Source organism: Gavia stellata, chromosome 4 (genome assembly GCF_030936135.1).
Source record: "Gavia stellata isolate bGavSte3 chromosome 4, bGavSte3.hap2, whole genome shotgun sequence".
Classification (NCBI taxonomy): domain Eukaryota; kingdom Metazoa; phylum Chordata; class Aves; order Gaviiformes; family Gaviidae; genus Gavia; species Gavia stellata.
The window spans coordinates 73800775-73820309 of NC_082597.1; positions in this window are offsets into that span (position 1 = coordinate 73800775).

The window sequence follows — 19535 nt, forward strand, 5'->3', positions numbered from 1 at the left end:
GAAAAGTTTATGAAGTTTTAAGCAGAGCTAAAGTCTTGCTTTTTAAAATTATTTTTCCTTCATGAGTAAGAAATTAAGAAACCTTAAGTGCAAGTATAATAGAAACATTTAGAAGTTTGATTTATAGATGAAAATTCAGAAAAAAAGTTGTCTGCTTTTGTTCATCAGCTTGGGGAGTGGGTATCTCTTTAAAGTACTGTAGGAAATGGCAGGTTGGCAGCTGCACCTCTGAACCGCCCTAGAGCAGCAGGATCGAGTGAAGTCAAAACTGAAGAAAGCTGACACAAGATAGAGCATTGCCAGTGGAAGAACAGGTTTTCCTCAGTAATATCTGAGTCGCTGAGTGTGTAAAACCAAGCAGAGATAGCAAGAAGACTAAGGAAAAGGAGAAACCATGTGACTATGGGCAGTGTCTCTGAGTTGGACCAAAAACCTGATGAGACAGCCTCAACAGTGGAGTCTTACAAGTTGTCTGAGCTCTAATGATGCAGCGAGCATATGCGAAGCTGAAAGAGAAGGCAGGAGAGAGACAGGACCTGAATAAAAAGTCTTCTTTGCTGGGGAAAACAGATCACCCACTTGTGCTAGTGGCCAAGGAGCAGATAGTGAAACTTTATAAATGGGCTCCTGGGGAGGCCTGGTTCTCCATTGCTTCTGCACATTGCAGTCATTCAGAGCGGTGCAAAACGTGCATGCAGCAACAGCTTTTTTACTGGAGTCCCAACATGAGTTGGCACGTGCACGTGGGGGTAGATGTGCCCTTGCTCTTTGTTGTCTGGCAGCAGTCTCCCTCTTGTGCCTCTCACCACGAGAATCCATATAACTGCCTTGGCATGGCACTGTGCCCTGCACAGTGGCCGTGCTCACAGTCTGCATTGCTGTGAATGGGAGACAGCATGCATGCTCGTATTTTCTTATTTAAAGAGACTGAATACTTAATGTAAGAAAAATATAAAGGGTATATTAATGTGGGTGACCTTTCTCTTAATTTATTCACCTTCTAAGATGGCTACAAAAGGAGGGAACCAAAAGTACTATATGGAAAATAGCAAGGGTAGTTGGACCCCATAATCTCCCATGACCTACAGAGATTCACCATGTCATTTGGCGTACTGGGAGTAAGCCAGGGTTTGGGGATACCAGCAGCAGCAAGAGGGTGAGTTGGAAGCTTGTGGGTCAACAGGAGATTTAGGTTAGTTGAGAGGCTTCAGGGAGTTTCTTGATGATGGGAAGAAGCTGAAAGCTGGTGATGCTTGTTTAGTAGAAATACTGGAAGTGTGTTAAAATTTTGAGTTTGAGGAAAGGGAAGTCAGTGGCAGGAAAGCATATCCAGTACAAACACTTAGGAGAAGTTGGATCTCTGTTCTCCAGCATGAGTTGATCTTCTGAGGAAAATGGGGCAAATCCAGTCCCCACAGACCCGGTTTGGTTGTGCCAGCAGAGAAGAATAAAACAGAATGAGGGCAGAAAATGGGACTGCCACCTTGACTATAAAGGTTCGAAAGTGAGACTGCTCTTCTGAGAGGAAGTCAATCAAAATGTTAATCAGCCTAATATGTTTCCCAAGTTCTGTATTTTGCATAACTTCAATAGAAAAGATTTTTTTTTTTTTAAGTGGCAAAATTGGAAATAAATAACATGACAGTAATATTACTTAGTGTCATTGTCTGAAGTGTAAGTGTGGTGTCAAATCATAAAGGTAGTCAACAGTATCATGGAGATAAGTAGTGAGGACCCCAAAAAGACAGAAATATATGGCAGGAACTGCAAAGCCATCAAAGTGACCTTTCATTGTAGGAGAGTATCATCTCGAGGGGTCTGTATCAGTTTAAGCAGAGTAGAAAATGAATACTGTCAAAATTAACTGTTGCTCTACCATAGAATTTTATTTCATTTTGGTTTTAAGTAGTCGTTGCCCAAACAGAATTAAGATACAGTTCAGTAAACGTTTCAAATTCCTCTGAAATGGAGAAGTTGGCTGGTGTGGTTCTTCAGTCCTGCTAGGCAAAAGGCTGTCATTGTCAATATTGCTGAAAGATTAAACACACATAGAAACTGGGCTGCTCTCGTCCAGGTAAAGAGGAATCTTAAACATGAGCTGGTGCCGTGAGCTAACAGCTGCATTGCCTGCAAAAGCATCTTCCCCCACTAAAACTTTACTAACAGTTGTGTAGCTTCATCAGTGGGAGTAACTGTAGGAGGAGGCCTAATGTAAACAAAGCACAGGTGGCTATGTGGGGATTTTATGTGATTTTATCGCAAGGGCATCTGGACCTGTTCTGAACAAAGAGAGAGAGAGAGAGAGAAGCAATCCCATCATCTCTACCACTGGGGGAACAGAACTGGTTTTATTAATGGTGGAAAATGATAAGGAAAAGGAGTTAGTGCCACATGAGGGAAAGGTGGCTTCTTGTCCTCTCTGTGTGTCTCTGTAGCCCTCTCTTGGCCTTGGTTTCCCAGCTGGTGAGATCAGGATATTTCTTATAGAGGTATAGGATGAGGTTTACAGGTAGTTAATATTTTTGAATTTCAAATGTGCAAAAATGATTAAAGTAGTCGGGATTGCTACTATTCCCCATTTAGCACAAAGTTGAAATACTGAGAGGCTAAAGCGCTCTCAGCCAGCCAGCCTCAAGCCCCAGTTTGACTGCAGAGGAAATCTATTACTCATTTCCTGCCTTTACTTAAAATAAAGAACACCCTGCTGCCCAGTACCGTGTCTAAGAAGACACATCATCACTAATTTTTTGCCAGAATAATAAAAGTGACAGAAGGGGATTCCCCTGAATGTTTGATGCTTTTCAACTGCGCGGCTCCGGCAGTCCCAGAATAGCCATGCAGAATCTGCACTGAAACGGGAAGTCGAAGGGTGCAATCTGGTCTCACACGTGCCTCTTCTCTGCTTTGGCCTTACTGGAAATGCATGTCCTTGTTTCAAGAAGTAACTGAAGGGTCATGGTGGGAGAAGACCGATGGACATAAATCCAGAAAAGGTGTCATTAAGGAACGGAAGAGAAACTGCCTCTTCTAAAGAACTTGAGGGGAAGGCACTGAAATGGCCTGGGTACAAATTCACTGTGACTCCTTACCTGTAACACAACCTGATTCTCTGCCATGCTGAAGGCATACATGCTTTTTGTATTGTATTGCGTTTCTGGATAAGGGTGTGACATCTCGCTGGTGGGGTTATGCAACACAAGTCCTAAGGAAAGTGCCATCATCATGGACTCGGGGCACGGGTACCTGTGGTGCTGTGGAGGGTTGTACATACAGAGCTTTCAGAAATGGTATGCTGGTTTGAAAAGAGTTGTATGAGTAGAGACATGTCAGTACTTGCAAAAAGGTGAGCAATAGATGAGTGGGCATACTGGAGTGGATCTATGTAGCTTTAACTGTATCGATACAGATAAATTGGTACAATTTTTATGTGCTGACGAGATATGAACTTTGTCAGCATGTGCTAACAGCTTTATGAATTGAAGGTGTTCACCTCTTCTTGGCTGATGCTTGCAGTTCTTAGGTTTGGCCTCTTTGGAACAAATCTGGCATCTGCAGTGAGACTAGATTTGAAAACTAGGTTTTCACGTGTGGAGATTTCAGCATCCCAAGTAGGTAGGCAGATGTGCACAATGGGAGCTCTTAAGCATAGAGAGGACTTGAAAATCTGTGCCTTATTTAAGTACCTGTGCAGACCCCTCCAAGAACCCTGGTTAAAATATGGATGTTGAGGACCGAAAAACCTTGGGCCCGATGTCAATTTTTGCAGTTACCTAAACTTTGTTTTTGAGTTACTAGAACTTTGCAATGGGGATTGCATGTCAGAGAAATACAGTGCTGAGGCTGGAGATCAGGAACATGCCTTCTAATAGGTCTCCATTGAACATGAGGCCCTCCTAAGCAGCTGCTGACAGAGAAATAAATATACTGATTACCTGGTGTAAGTGGAAAGCCTTTAAAATTCATTCAAAACTCGCAGTACGCTCCAAAAGGGTGTTATTTCTACATCCTCATGTTAATTTACAGACAACGGGTCACTACTTAGTCAATTCTAAGAAGTAGAATATATTAGCATTACTGTTCTCATCATGCTGACAACTCGAACATCATTTTCTAGTAATTGAAATTAAAAAAGCTAGACCCATAGCCAGCATAAATCATATTAATTCCATAGACTTCAGTGAAGCTCCAGTGCCATTCAGCAACTGCACATCATGTGCCCTATGGTGAGCTATGGTTTGTGTTCGAAGAGAAGTGACGTGGTAATCCTAGGCTTACGGAGCACTTACAAGCCACAGCAGTATTTAGTAGTACCTGTGAGCATCTAGTGCCATACTCTCCAAATATCTCGATTTAACAGTATTGGAAAGAATCCCAAAGCGTCCCCCCGCAGCAGCACCACTCCACACAGGAGAAAGGTGGCTTTGCAGGGGAGCAGTTGTCACATCAGGTCACTGGGCAGACACATATCATATGCCTCTTCCTGCATTCCCCAGCGCTGAGCCAAGGGGGTGTGCACAGAGCAAAGCCCCAGCTGCAGAGTTTTGTATCGGTGAAGATGGGGCTTTGCTAGGGTACCCCCTTTCTGGCTGCAGTGCAGTGCCATGGCCTCCTGCCTGTTCCCTCTCTTCCAGGTTCACAGGCAGGGCTGTATGTGTCTCCCCGGAGAGGGAGAGACCGTGGCCCAGTGCTTCGGAGGTGGGAGATACGAGCTAGTGATGGGGGAGCGTAAGGAGGGAGCCAGTTGTGCCTCTTGCCTTCACCACATAAAGCTTAACATTCCTCTCTCCTGTGGGATAAAATACCCTGACACGAGGGTATCACAACATCTGTTTTCTGTACCTGATTTGCCCTGCAGTTTTTGTTTGACCTTGGGTGAGTGGTAAGAGGTTACCATCCCGTTTGGCTTAACTATAAAAGTAATAAATAAATAAATACAGGAAGTAAATTAATACAGTGAGAAAGAGAAGCCAGAAGAAAGATCTTTAGCTCTTCATTAGTATTTTTAATGAGAATAGGAAAAAGCTGTTCTTTTTACAAACCACACATTTTAATATTGGCTACAATAAATGGTGCTTGAAAATGTAAAGGGTCTGAGGTAGCTGGTGAGTGTCAGTAACTCCAGAGTTGAGACTTTGACTACATCTGCAATACAGCCTCTCCCACTCAGAAAAATACACCCATGCATACATATATATATGTATTCATATATAAGACACAGCACTAAATACGATGCTTTGAATATGAACTGCATGAGCATAGCACCTTCCTTTTGACTTTTCTCTCTCGCAGAAGTACCACTAAAATGACTAAAACGTGAGTTTTGTACTTTTTGTTGGGGAGTCTCTCTTTCTGGGGAGGAACACTTTCTTGGGCGGTGTCAAGACTCACTGAGTTTTCAAAAGAGCTAACTTCATCTCTCTGATAATGAGCAGTACATAAGATTGAATTCTGCCCTCAGCTGTACAGATGCAGCTGCCATTGACTTCAGTGGGAGCTGCATGTACATATTCAAGGGCAGAAAGTGGACAAGAATTTTTAGGTGCATGTAAATGCTGTTGTAGGCTAAACAGAGGTTATGTTGAGTTGCTGGCATAGAGCTACATACGATAAAGTAGACTATGTTTTATCTTCCTCAGTGTGCTTACTTTTAAAGGCTCTTGTGTTTTTTAGAGATGAGGACATAGAGTCTCTTCAGTTAGTTGGTGAAATTTCTTTTAATTATATTTAATGTGTTAATTTCTTGCTGCGAACTGTGCTTGTAACAGTGTTGTGTGTTGTTGATCAGCTCCTGGATTCCTCTCTAGAAGTGGCTGCGTTTTCACTGATGAGACACTATGAAAATTCTGCAACCTGGAAGACAAATATATAATTCTAATCAATATTTTCATTAGATTAAAGTATTTAGTCTTTTTTAATATGAGGATGGGATGAGATCAGGAGAAAGAGGAGTATGTAAAAGTTCACTGTTTTATATTAGAAATAGTTTCCATGTGACCAGAAGTGCATTAAGGAAAAAATGCTTGTGCTTATGTGGCATGCCACCAAAAGGTATGCACCTTTTTTATTGCTTCGTGTACGCTGAAAGTATGGAAACTAAATTGAGGTCCGCACTGATGAGTGACTTTACATGCTGCAGTCTTCCTATGTTACATGCTCAGGTTCTTTTGAAAGAGAAAGTTTGAGACCTGTAGAAGGATCTTTCTGAGACCTTTGAGATTGTGCTGAAGTGCTTTAAGAATGAATTTTCAATTTGCTTATTTAAGTGCTGTTCAGGTGAGCTTTAGATCACTGTCATTAAGCCTATTTTAATAAATCTTTAAAATGCAAATCAGCTTCTGAAGTTTGTGACTATCTCATGTGTGTATATAGTATATACATGTATGTGAGTGCATATATATACACACACACACACACACTGACAGAATTGTGTTCTTTTGGTATTTGTAATATTACTGAAGTTATTCTGTGTGAGGCAGAGATCCTGCAAATCTATGAAAGCCAATTCTGTTGTATGATGGTGTGGTCTAAGGATATGAATCTTCTCATATGTTCATGTTTTAAGTTTTTTTAATCCATATGAAGAATATCTGAAGTGCCAAAATGTTTAGGCATTCTAATCCAAATTATATGAGTAAGAGGGATAAGTATTTGTTATTTAAGAAAAGATTATATAGTTGCAATGAACAAAAAAACCCCCAAAGCTAAATCTGTTACACTTCACAAAAAAATAGTTTTGCTTCCAGAGTATCTCCTGAAGCCACCTGTGATGCTTGCCCAGCCACCTAGAAGAGGCCCCAAAGATGTATTCCTGAAGAAAAGCACTTACTCGACTATGCTCTTTGATTTCTTTTTTTGTGTCTGTTTTCCTTCAGAAAAGAATGGCTTACAGGGGAAATTCTGTTTTCAGACACTTTTTTTTTCACTTGACTGAGTGATGAGAGCAAAAATTCTGTACTGGATTGGACTTACTAGGACCTGCGTCTTCAGAAAAGCAGGCGGCCAATCAGGGTATATATTTGAGTAATTCAAACTGCTGGAGAGAACTGTAAAGTGGAAAGGACACTGTGAGCAAAACTGGCTCTAGTGATGCTTTTTTTAGAAGGCTCAATGGAGAGGAACTACTGGAGGGGAATCTAGTTAGTGTCTTACTAGAAATTCTGAACACTAAATGCTAAGGAGGAATTGCTAGTGATTAAACTTATTTTAAAGTATGGAGTTTGGGCTTCTGAATCCAGCTATCAGGAATGGTGTGATAGTGCTGCATGGGGGTTTATGAATGAGGTTTTGATGGGACACTGCTCCCCAGTGCAAGAGAGCTTCTTCGTCTTCAAAGGGGTTCACTGAAGACTCACTTTTGAATTGTTCCTTCCTAAAAAAAGCCTGCTCACTAAGCAATAGTTGTGAGCTGAAGTATAACTCCAGTAGGTGATTTACAGTGAGATTCCCTCTTCCATAACTCGCTTATCAGAATGTCTTGGTTTGTCTTGTTGCTGATCCTGCCACTGTTGCCATGAAAAAGTTTAGTATGTACACTTGAAGCTCACTGCTTCTTTTCTTTTGACCTATGCCAAGAGCTCATGATCAGTGGAAAATAGGGCCTGAATGGTGTATCTGAAGAAAACATGTTTATGATAGCAAATACCACCAGTACAATAATGTAAATTTCCATTAATGCAAGTGGCAATGCAGTCCTGCCGTATTTGTATTAGTAAGAAGACAATCAGAGCTATGGAAAGGTCCGCTTCGGCTGGATCCATGTGTGATACCACCGTGTGGTGCTCACACAGTCCAACAATGATGACTTGGCTTTTTTTTTTTTAAATCTGGGCAGAGTTGTACTCTGCTGTAAAGCTGTAACTAGTGACAGTGCATGGCTTGGCTTTATCCCATACTGTTACTCAGGTGTTTTCTCTGAATGACTTCAGAATACAGGACATGCAAGCTGGATAGATGGGAGGCATTTTTCCTTCACTTGTCTCTCTGCACTAATAATTTACATGTTATAGATCATCATGGCTCAGTAAGTATCCAGCCATAGTTCTGATATGAAAATAGGTTTTCCTCATGACAGAAATCAGTGCACTAATTTAGTTTTATTCCACTTTTTGAAACTGTACTATGATCGGGGTGTCACCCAGATGGATTTATTCAAGCACAGTATGAAAATAGCCGTTACAGAAATAGGCATAGTGTCTCCAGTCATGTTGTAAAACTTGACAGAGATAACACTGTGGTGTAATGTAACTTCATAAAATCACATTTACTGTTCTGAATTCAATAAAGTCCTGTTATTTAGGTATTGGAATGAAAACATGATTTACTACTTTCAGCTTTGGATGAAAACTAAACCCAAAGGTTTTTCCAATGGAAAACATTAAATATGAAAGATTCAGTGATACTCTATAGGACTTCCAAATTCCAGCATACAAAATTTCTTCAAGGTTCCAAACAATTGTTATAGTTCCTTTTTTTTTTTAAGTAACCATAGAATGTTTCTGCTGCTATGGGAAAAATTCTTTGAAAACCTTTTGGATACAAAAAAACCCCCACCACATTGCAGTATGCATTGTTGTTTATTGATTGCCTCTAGTTTGTTTTACTCTTGTCCTACTTGTGATTCTATTCCCAGTTATTGCCATACTTCTTAGTAAGGTGAATTATATACTTGCAAGAATTCCTAACACAGAATTACAATAAAGTGTACTACTTACTTCAGACTTAAATTCTAAATTCTTCAAATGAAAATGGTTTGGGGTTTTTTTTTTCAATTTTTTTAATGCCTAGATTTGCCACACTTTTTTCAGAACTTAATTGTGATGAATTTGCTTGTTATGATGGGTTATTTATATGTTTCCTTTGGAAGAAGTGTGATAGCTAACAAGGGTGGTTGGATCTTTGGAGGCAAATTGTTTATGTCATTTGTTGTGCTGTGTAAAATGCTGCTGAAAGCCTTATTACCAATGCAACTGATAGTAGTAGTAGTTAGTTAGAATATAACATCTGATTTTAATGCAGAGTTGTCCCTTAAAACATCTCCTAGAAGAGAGAGGAGAGGGCACACACACATAGAGGAGAGAATGTGCAAGGTTGTGTGCTTATGTTGTATTTACTTTATTGGCTTCAGTTACGTTTGCTAAAATTGCCCTTTTAGGTAAGATGAAATACGGTTTTGTTTTGCAGAGCTAAAACTTGATGGAATATTTTATTTTTTGGCTTCATGTGACTTAGGCAGGAGGAACTAAAGTCAAATTTAGAAGTTAATAGGATCTAGATTGAAAAGTCAAATAGCTACTTTGAAAATTAAGAGCTGTGGTTGTAATTTTAGCTGTTTGAAACAATTTTCATACAGACCAGAAGTAAGCCAAATTATTGTTTCCTTGTGTGGGTAATCTTTTGGTACAAAAATCATGACAGATTTTACGAAGAGTGGCACTAAAGTAATTACTGCCTTTAGCATTTGGTGTATAACCTGTTGATACATAAATATGGCCTGAATTTGAAAGTATCACTTTGGCCATAGTGAGCTGATAAACCAGCTGCAGTATATATCACTCATTGCTATCCAATATGGTTGCTGCTAGTGGTAGGATAATGCTAAAATCCAGCTTGTTTTCTGACTTACTTTACTTTTTATGTCTTATTTCCCACAGTGTAATTCTTGTAGGCATATTTTGGCAACCTTGGTTGTGCTTCTTGGAAAGCTGCTGCATCTTTCTGCCTGTCCTTTTTCAGGCAACAACACCATTGCTGTTTTATGACTCTATGGGGTTTTAATGTTTGAAAACCAACAACATGGCCTCGTCTAAATCAAATTAGCCCAGCTGTAGTCTGTTCTGGCTGCTGATCTGAAAGCTGAAGTCATTCAGTCTGAGATTCCCAGCCAGCAGCACAATACATAGTACTGTTTCAGTAGTAATGAAATTCCCCTACAGTATATACTGATGCTTGTTTTTGATAGGGAATATGTCTGATGTTCAGAGTTATATTAACAAAATATGTGAAGGCCAGGGAGATTGCTCTTGTGATGAAGTTCTTCTCTGATGTTGTTATCATTAAAGCTGACTGAAAATGTTGGGTTTAAAACTGGTTTTGGAAAGCTGACTTCTGAGAAATTTATGTAGGATAATTTTGACTTTGCAGTTTCAGCTGAAACCAGAAAAATCTTTGCGTGTGAATGCTGCTGTGGTGCCTCATGGGAATTTTAGGTCAGCTGCTCCCTGCAGATCTGTGTTTTCAGCACCCTGGCTTTCCTGTGCATCCCAGAGTACCCAGTCACTCCTGTAGTCCCAGCAAGAAGACTGCAAATGTTTGAGATGTAATCTGTGCTGTCAGCTCCATGCCACTTTTCTCACTGTAGTATCTAAACTTCTTGCATCAGCGTGCTCATTAATATGGCTAACACCTGTTACAGTCTTCCTTCTCTCTCTGTTTCATCCGAGAGAAAATTGTGTGTCCAGTGCAAGTTTTCAGCTCCTTTTTGAATGGGGCTTCTTTTGTTGTTTTAAATGTACAAACTGTGGTGTGTGGCATAAGGAAAAGCAGGTTGAAGAAGTTCATCCTTCAGATGCAATGGGAAATGATGAGGTTTTTCACAGACCCTTATTCCAATGACAGCTGCTGCCACATTTTTGACCAACTCCTGCAAAAACTCTGACTTCTGCTGTACTGTTACCATGATGGCATAAAAGCCTGCAGTGCTTAAGTGGAGCAAATCACTGTGATTTTGGAACTTTAAATGATATTTTGAATATGCTGAAAACATGCAGTCCGTGTGGTGTCCTGAAAACAAGGACCTTGTTCTTATAAGTGAAGTACTGTGGAAGCCTGTGTAGCTGAGTCAGAACATGCTGTTACACATACAAATTAGCGTTGCTGAGGAAGTATGCTGCAACTTGCTGTGCTGGAGAACGTCTTACCGAGAGGAGTGTGGGGATGTCGCACACCTGAAGTGCAGGGAAGCATTTCTGAATGGTGATATCTTTTGTTTGCAGCCTAAAACATCTAGGTTTTTTTTTGGGGGGGGCGGCGGAGGGTGGTGGAAGGGAGGTTTGTGGATGTCATTAGTGGCGAAAAAGGCAAGGGAACTTTTTCACATAACTAGAATAATGTTTTTGCTTCATTGCCTTACTCTGCAATGCTACATGTTTTAATGCACCTAAAAAGCAACTTTGAAGCTATGTTTGAATTTGTCTAAGAGAAGTAACTCACATTGATGCAAAAAATGAAAAACTGTTGTCTTCACTGCAACTGCAGGCTGCTTTTCAGGCTCCCTGAAGTTAACCGGAAAACTGGATTGTGTCCCAGCACTTGCCCTGCACGTTACTCATCAGGACTTTTCAGGGACCTGAATGGTCTTTCCTAGAAGTTGGCAAACTGAGCAGTACAGCACTGTCTAGCCCCTCCTCTGGTGCCAGAATTAAGTGCAAGCACAGAGATCAGAGTACCTTTTTCTTGTTTCTTCCTTTCCTACATTTTATTTTCTTGTCAGGTTCTGTATAGAGATGCTAACCAGGCTTGTTGTTTCATCTGAAGATTTCACTAAATGGGATGCCACCGGTGCAGTCTTGGCCCTGCAGAAGATGAAACTCCTTGCAGGCAGATGCTCAGAAGACGGGGAGACTAGAGAAAACAGAGATCTAAAGTATAACGTTTTCCCACTGGAAGGAACTGTGGCCGCGCCTTTCCACCTTTGCAAACCATTCCTCCTCTTGCTTTGCTGTCTCCCTGCTGTCAATTCAGAGAGTGTCTCAAACTTCATTTGCGCTCATTTCACACAGAGTTTGCTTATCAGTCTGAAAGGCGACTGTCTGATCTTTCCTTTTGCATGCTTTCACTTTTAAGATCTTCCCTTTCTTATGTAAAAAAGGCAATTAGAGTCGTATCTGTTTATTTTAAACAAAATGGCTGTTAATTAGCGTGATCAAAAACCCTGCCATTGTAGACTATGGGTTTCACTTTGTAGTTGCACTAAATTGCGTACAGTTTGGTGCCAGCTGACATGATAGCAACACAAAGTCTAGCTTTTTTTAACTTAATGAACAAACAGATTTATAAGGCTTTGTTATCTTCTGGTTTAGATCTATAGGTTCTGAATGCATTATTCAGAGTTCTTGTTTCTTAATGACTAATGTCATGTTGTTACTTATTAAGAGTGCTTTAACTTGCTGAAGAAGTTTCCCTCTTTTGTATCCCCTTTTTTTCCATTTTCCTTCTTTTTTTTTTTTTTGATGGCATAATTAAACAGTACATCTGCGGTACACAAAACAGTTGAGATGCACTTCTCTAGTCACGTTCAGATGTTTCATCACTAACTCTCTCTCTAATGCTGTTGTCCTCTTGAGGAGACTGGATATTCTCTCATCCCTTAAAATGAGCAAAAGGGCTGTTCCTTAATTTTCGCATTGTCTCCATTACTGCCTGGTATTCATTCATAAGGTCTGGAAAAAAGATGCCCACAATAGTCCATCAGTGCAGTCTTCCTTTGTTTTGGAAAGAAAAAGATTAAGAATATTGGTGGTAAAGCTGTGATAGCTTGACTCCCATCTATCTCAACTCACGTGTGCAGAATGTGAATGACAGCATGTCCTTCTAAATGAAAAAACATTTTAAAAAATAGAAGACATTTTAACTAATAGGTGAGAATTCTGGGTGCCGCCTTCTTTATTACTGTGACTATTATTTTTGGAGGGAAGGTGCTAAATGCAGAAATTTTGAAGGTCTGGTTTTTGTATTCCGTGTGGTAACTTCTAATTGCCATTGAAACAGCGACTAGAACTAGCGAAAATGTAGAGTTGGACATTGATCAGAAGATCATTTACTCTTGTCACCACTGGAGAGCTGGGAACTGCGGTGCAGTTTCCAGAATTTACTTTCCTTTGAATGCACGTATTCCCATTACTGAAGTTTCCGCTGTGTCCTTAGCTAGCCATTTTGATGTTAACTTTTTCTGTGTGCTGATACAAGGCCTAATTGACCCAGTATTTCTAAAAGTAGCTGATGTATTCAGGTATGTCATTATTTCTCTGCCTTTTTATCTGTTGGTCATTATTGAAGGATTCAAGTGAAATCCTTATTTGCATAGAGAAAATCAAAAGTGAAGTCAAGTCATAAGCAAAGTCAGTGAGCTGGCATAAATTTGATTAAAAGAAGGTGTGATCAGACCATTTTACAGGTTTCACTTTCATTTAAAACTTTGCATTGAGTGTAATTTTTGGTTATAATTCTCCAAGTACAAGTTTAATTTTTAAATACATAAGACAATTAGTACTTACATGTTTCATATAAAAATATTGAAGAAAATGTACTTGCTATTATGGAAGATTAAGATAATAATATTCTGTTTGTTCCGTGGAATAAACAGTCTGTGTAGACTCAGGGCAAGGAAAAAACCAAACAAAAAGACTGGAGAAAGTGAATATGAAAACAAATTGAAAGTACTACAAGTTTTAGCAATGCTCTGATAGATTAATATTTTTGTAACTTGTTTCACTTGTAATTCCCAAATTAAAGAGAAGTGAAAGAAATTTAAAATTTCCAGTGGAAAAGCGTTTTTAGAAAGTTTTTTGTTTTGATCTGTCACAAACTTGTATTAAAATAAAATAAAGAGTTTGTTTCCTTTTTAACACCATGAAATAAAAAAGAAGCATCAGGTAAACAAAATTTTCAGATGATAAAGAGCTTTTTAGGGCTAATGATTAAAATGGAAAATTTTCACCCTTATCAAGGCCTTTTCTAGGTTTTCAAAATGAAATATCATAAAAACTGGTGTATTTACTGTTCAATATAGATGAAACAGAAATTTACAGTGGAATTATTATTTACAAGTTTTTTGAGTAGATCTGCTTTTTTAATAGTGAGCAGAAGAGTAAGAAATGGTATACAGTTAAACAAAATAAATAATTCTGGAGAGAATGGAAGTCAAGCACTGTGGTCCATTTCATCCTTAATTCAAGAAGAAGGAACTGGTCAATCAAAAAACCAAGGAAGACATTTTGATAAAATAAGCTTGTTAGGCACTAACTGCAAATAACTTGTGGAACTTATTAATAAAACTGATTTGATTTTCATAAGAATAAAAGTTAACAAATCAAGCTTTTACATTAATTATTGAAGTCTGAAGATAAATGAGATGTGCTTTCTGTCTCTTTATTTTCTCCTTTTTGCCTCAGAACATGAACTGCTTAGTCAGGAGATGGTTTATGAAGGGAAGTCTTTTATGGCAAGTTATTTTGTAATTGTTCAGTTCCAGGAGCAATTTCACCTTTTGATGAAATGGCTGATATTAGCAGTTGTTCTTCATATTGGCTAACTGGAATATTCTATTATTATAAATTGTATAGGGGTATAAAAATTTATGCAAGTGCTATTTTTCATGTGCTACTTAATTTACATATATTTTACGTTTAATTAACATATATAATATTTTTTCTGTAGATGTAATAGAAATGGTGCTTTGATCCATCCGAGTCCTTCAGCAGATGCTTAACCTTAAGCACTTAAATAATCCCATTGTTTTCAGTGTCTTTAATCTGTGCCCTTAAGTGCTTTGTTGGATTGTGGCCTAGTATAATTATATGTTTGCAATAGCAGTTGCTTATTAAAAGCAGTTGTTAGATCTCAAAAATAATATAAAAGAAAAACATGAAAAAATATATATCAAACAGTATTGCAAAAATACATAAAAATAGTTTCAGAATCCTTATTCGCTTGTCATTGCCCATCACGTTGGAGATTCTGCTTTTTGAAACGCTCCTTTAATTTATGAGGTCAAGCCCAAGGCATATTAAGTAAGGTCCCACAGATATTTATGTAAAAATTCATGAAATTTTTATAACATTTTATTTGTTATTAATGCTGAATTCTGTAACAACAGTGAGATTTTATTAAATTGTTTTCTTACACAGCATTCTAAAGCGCTTAGAAGGACAATCACTAGCTGTTAGTTCCTGCAGGACTTTGCTTCTCTCTTTAGTAAGAACAACTGAGTAAAAGCAGTGTTCATATGTCAGAAGTACTGGTCTCCATTTCCAGTGTTTCATCTCTTTATGTAGTTAGTGCCTTTCACATTTCCTCACTCTATTTATCTGCTCTGCAATGTTCCATACTGTGTCAAGCCCCTTTTATTTCCTTTAACCCAAAGCAAAGGTTAAAGACCTAAGGGTTAAATATTGTATTATACTGTGATAAAATATTCTGATGGGATGTGGGTGACGTTGTCCACATGACTGCCACCCCAGCTGCATTTCACAGATACTTGCTGTGAGAGTGCCTAGATTTCTAGATTATAAATCCTCTGAAATTTGGGGTTGATATTAATGGAGAGGTTTCCAGTGACAAGTTTAAGAAACCACTTGCATGAGTAAAATGCTGGTATTACCACGCAGTGCTTGTGCCTGCAGGTCTGTAATGGAATCTCCCCTCTCCATAAATTAATTTACTGCTTCCCTGATCTACCTGATCCTCTGAAATATTTGACCAGTTTATTTTTCCATAGAAGCTCAAGAAAGACTGCAATAGTAGTAATTTAAAGGCAATTTTCTTTGGCCTTTTGTGTTTCTGAATCAGAGCTTATGTGTATTCTACAATGAATTGTCCCTTCAACTCTTCCAACACAAGCATCTTCCCTGGACTGCCAGCCAAATTTTTTAAGTGCATTTTCAACTAATGGGAGCCTAAGTAAGCGAGCACAAGCATACAGCGGCATTTAAAGGGTAAAAGAAAGGCGAAATGATCTGTAAATATCACTGTTGTCTCTGATAAAAAGGACTAACCTAAGTTAGAATATCCAGCAGTATTTAGTGAATATAATACTTATCTGATTAAATTCAAAGTAAATTTATTTCTTTACATATAGTGGAGGTTCTTCTGTGGGTGCAGTGGGGCATATGCATACTCTGAGTTGTTCCTTTGCAGAGGAGCATAGAGCCCAGTGTGCTGCTCTGTGATTTGATGTACATATTGTAGGACGCATCACACAGAGCTCCCAGTTAGATGGCCTTGTCTGAAGATGCTGTGTATAGCTATGTGAAGTAGCACTGTTTGGAAAAGGTGAAAATACAGCAAAAGATTGTAAGAAAACCAGAATCCCTTCTGGTTGAAGTGGCAGAGTAGTCTCCTCCCCCACCCACTTGGGAAGTAACAATTTCCCCCCAGAAATTAGTTCATTAGTGTGTATTGCTATTCATGCAGGAAGGTGTGTGATGTCCTGCGGCTGTATGTATTTGAGTAGAAAATGTCACCTCGTATCAGATTTGCAATACTCCCAGCCCGTGCTGGCCCAGGGCGTGTAATCTCTTGAGATCTTCCATAATGCACAGTGACTGCATCACTACAGCTGAATCAAAACTTCACCATGTTCAAGGAGATAATGGTTGCCACCTTGTGCAGCTCAGATAAATGACATGTTTGGGGAAGGTCACAGCTCAGTATGAAAGTCTTCCATATCTCACAAGAAAAAGAAAAATCCCACATCCTGCTTGGCGCCTCCCCCCCACGTCTTTGCTTACACAGGTGGAAATGTTGAGATGAAATAGGCGCTCGGCGGAGTGAACGTGAGCGTGCGGCTGTTGTATTTTGATGTGGTTCTTAAATTGCCCTTCATTGTCAGAAGCTGTTAGGCTGAGGACTGAAATATGCTCCATGAGTGGCGGTGGGAATTGGTAGTTATCTTTAATCCTCTACAGGGGCACGCGGAGGTGGGGCATTTGCCCGCGCGTCGGTCAGAGCTGATGCAGAGGGAATAGGGGTGAGGGCCGCCCGTCATGCTGGAGTGCATAGGGGTGAAATGGGTTGATGTCATCCCCTGTCTCAGCAGCCCCTGTGCACAGGGAGTGCCGTGGGTAGGTCGGGGCAGCTGGGTGGGAACCCTTTGCTGGGGCTGCCACCCTGCTTCAGCCCCATTGCAAGGGGAGCTTTGGGGTTGTATGGAGGAAGGGCTGCACGCACAAAGGGGGAAGCATCCCTGATTTTTTTAGTGGGTCTGATCAGCCGTTCACCATCCCAAGCCCTCTAGGAAAGCAGCCTTCTCACCTCAGGAAACGCCGGAAGGGTGAGGGAGGTACGTGCTGAAGCTGGGTGGGATGATCGGAGCCGTGGTCAATCTCCACTAGGAATTGCTCTCAGCCACAATTAAATGCATTTGCAATGATACAAGGAAGTTTTTGCAGTCACCAGCCCTCCAGTTGAAGCAAGATTGAAAAATGTAACACACCATGCCCTAATCCACTTAATATGGTCTCTGTCCATAGCTACCCACTTGCTGTCTTACAGTAAAGCTGTTCGGTTTCTCCATGTCCAAGCAGAAGAGAAAGATTAGGTATGCTGCTGCGCTCCGTAGTTTCTGGCAGAACTTCTTTTCTAATACACAGACTGTAAGATGCGCTTTGTTTTATTTTCTCCCTTTCTTTTGAAAGGTACAAAATACGGTGACAGGAACTATCATATTCAATTGGACATGCTTTCTACAGATTTGTTAAGGATTTACTCTACACATTTGTAGCATTTAGTTGCCATGGCAATGACCTCGGTGCAAGAGGGAACAGCCTTTAGGTTGGACCTCAGATTTTCCTTTCATTTCCATTTAATTTGATTTGACTGCGAAATGTCACTTCCATTGCATTGATTAAGCTTCATTGCGGCCACCAGCTCTGTTAGAAAGGTTAAAGGGCAGGCCAGTGGCTGTCATTTTTCTTCCCCCACCCTTTTCTGATATCAATACAGATGGGGTTTTTTCAGAGGAGGAATAAGGTTTTACCCCATGGTGTTCCACAGTAAAAGCAAAACTAATGCAGCAACAGTTTGAAGCTGTGCTAACCTGCAGCTTCCTCATACGATTTTGTAGCACTTTAAAAAATAGGAATTTGTTTCTTTTTTTCTTCCTGACATACGCTCCCCCGGGATAAATAAAAGTGAATGTACCCTCCAAGACTAGCAACCATACTGGAAGGGAGGATGGCCGTCTCTTTTTCAAAATCTCTGTTATCCCCAGGATGTATAATAACTGCCTGCTGGCTTCCGTGAGGCTGGTAATTACCGCGAGCTGGGTGCAGAGTTCCCCTTTGGACAGGCTCTTTCTAGTTCGTTTGGTATTTGCTGATTATGCAACAAGTGTAAAATAGAGAATGGCAGTGCATTGAGATGGGAGGCTCCAAAGAAGACCTAGGCAAAAGCAAGGACCGCTTAAGCAGTTTTATTAACGGCAAACAAAATAAAAACACAACTGTGGTATTCTTCAGTAATAGTCAAAAGCATTCTACCTTTAAAAGTGATACTGCCCATCTGCGGAATACAAAGGTACAAAAATTGTGCTATATTTATAAGGACTTTCCCCTCTTGGTGCCCTAAGACCTCTGCTTTGTATTGTGTGGGCTGTCAAGGACTTAGATAAATTAGGTCTGTTCATTTAGGTATTGCAGAACCTAGGATACCTCTTTTGTCTACATCTCTGTAATAGCAGGCACACAAGCCTCACTGGCAAGCTGGCTTTTTGCTGTAAGCCAGGTTTTCTGCCACATGCTTCAACATCAGCTAAAATATCATCTTGAAATTTGCATATTGCATGATAACCCAAGTTAAGATTTCTCCTGCGTAGTTTGGTCAAAACTTAAGGTAAGAGTCTTATAGTTATGTTTGTGGGGTTTTTTAATCAGATGTTCATTTTGAAAACATTGAGAAACTTTGTTTTGATCTTACTAGTGCTGTTTGTTTAGTTGGATGGAAATTAAAAAATGAATGAACCAGAAATATTAAACCAGCTTGGTATGAAGGGAAGAATATAAGGAAGGCTCATTAAAGCAGGCATGTGAGTACAAGCAAGTGGGTTGGTGAGGCAGAGGCCTGGAAAGGTCAAGGGAGAGAAAACGTTTGTCCAGCCACAGGGTAAAGGATGCAAGGAAAAACTGAAAACCCAAAGTACTACATATGGCTTGAAAGACTTTGCAGCTGAAGGGCTGTTTTTCTTTCCTGACTGAACTGAGCTTCAAATTAAGCCTCTTTCTTTTTGGAAAGGAGGACTGTGAACTAGTGTGAAGAAAACTCCAGTTCTGGAGTCTGTATATTGGCTGGCCTGGAGAAATAACTCTCACAAATGTGAGAAAGGGGGAATGTATTTCATTTTTTTTTTCTTATTTCTGCTCTCTTCTCTATGCCATGCAGCATCTAGTATCAGGGCCACCCTCTCAGAGAGACATCTTCCCATCGCTGGTGGTCAGGGCCAGGTGTGGAAGGGTGCCAACGCCTGGTGATGCACATCTTTACTTCCACAGTGCGACGTGCAGGTGGAGAGGGCTTGAACTGGAGAAGGGGCTTCAGAGGGAAAATACATCCTCGTGTGTCCCTGTGTATCACAGAGGAGGGGCACAACTTGACCTGGCAGCCTTGAAGCTTCATTGACAGTTCAGGTGAAGGAGCAAGCCAGCTGGCTGTGAGCTGTGGCTCCGTTATCTGGGTTTTACACCGCCAGTGGGCTGATCGCCAGAGCGGGTTCACAGCCTGCGTGGTGGGTGCATCACCCACTCGCCCTTCCTGCGAGCACCGGC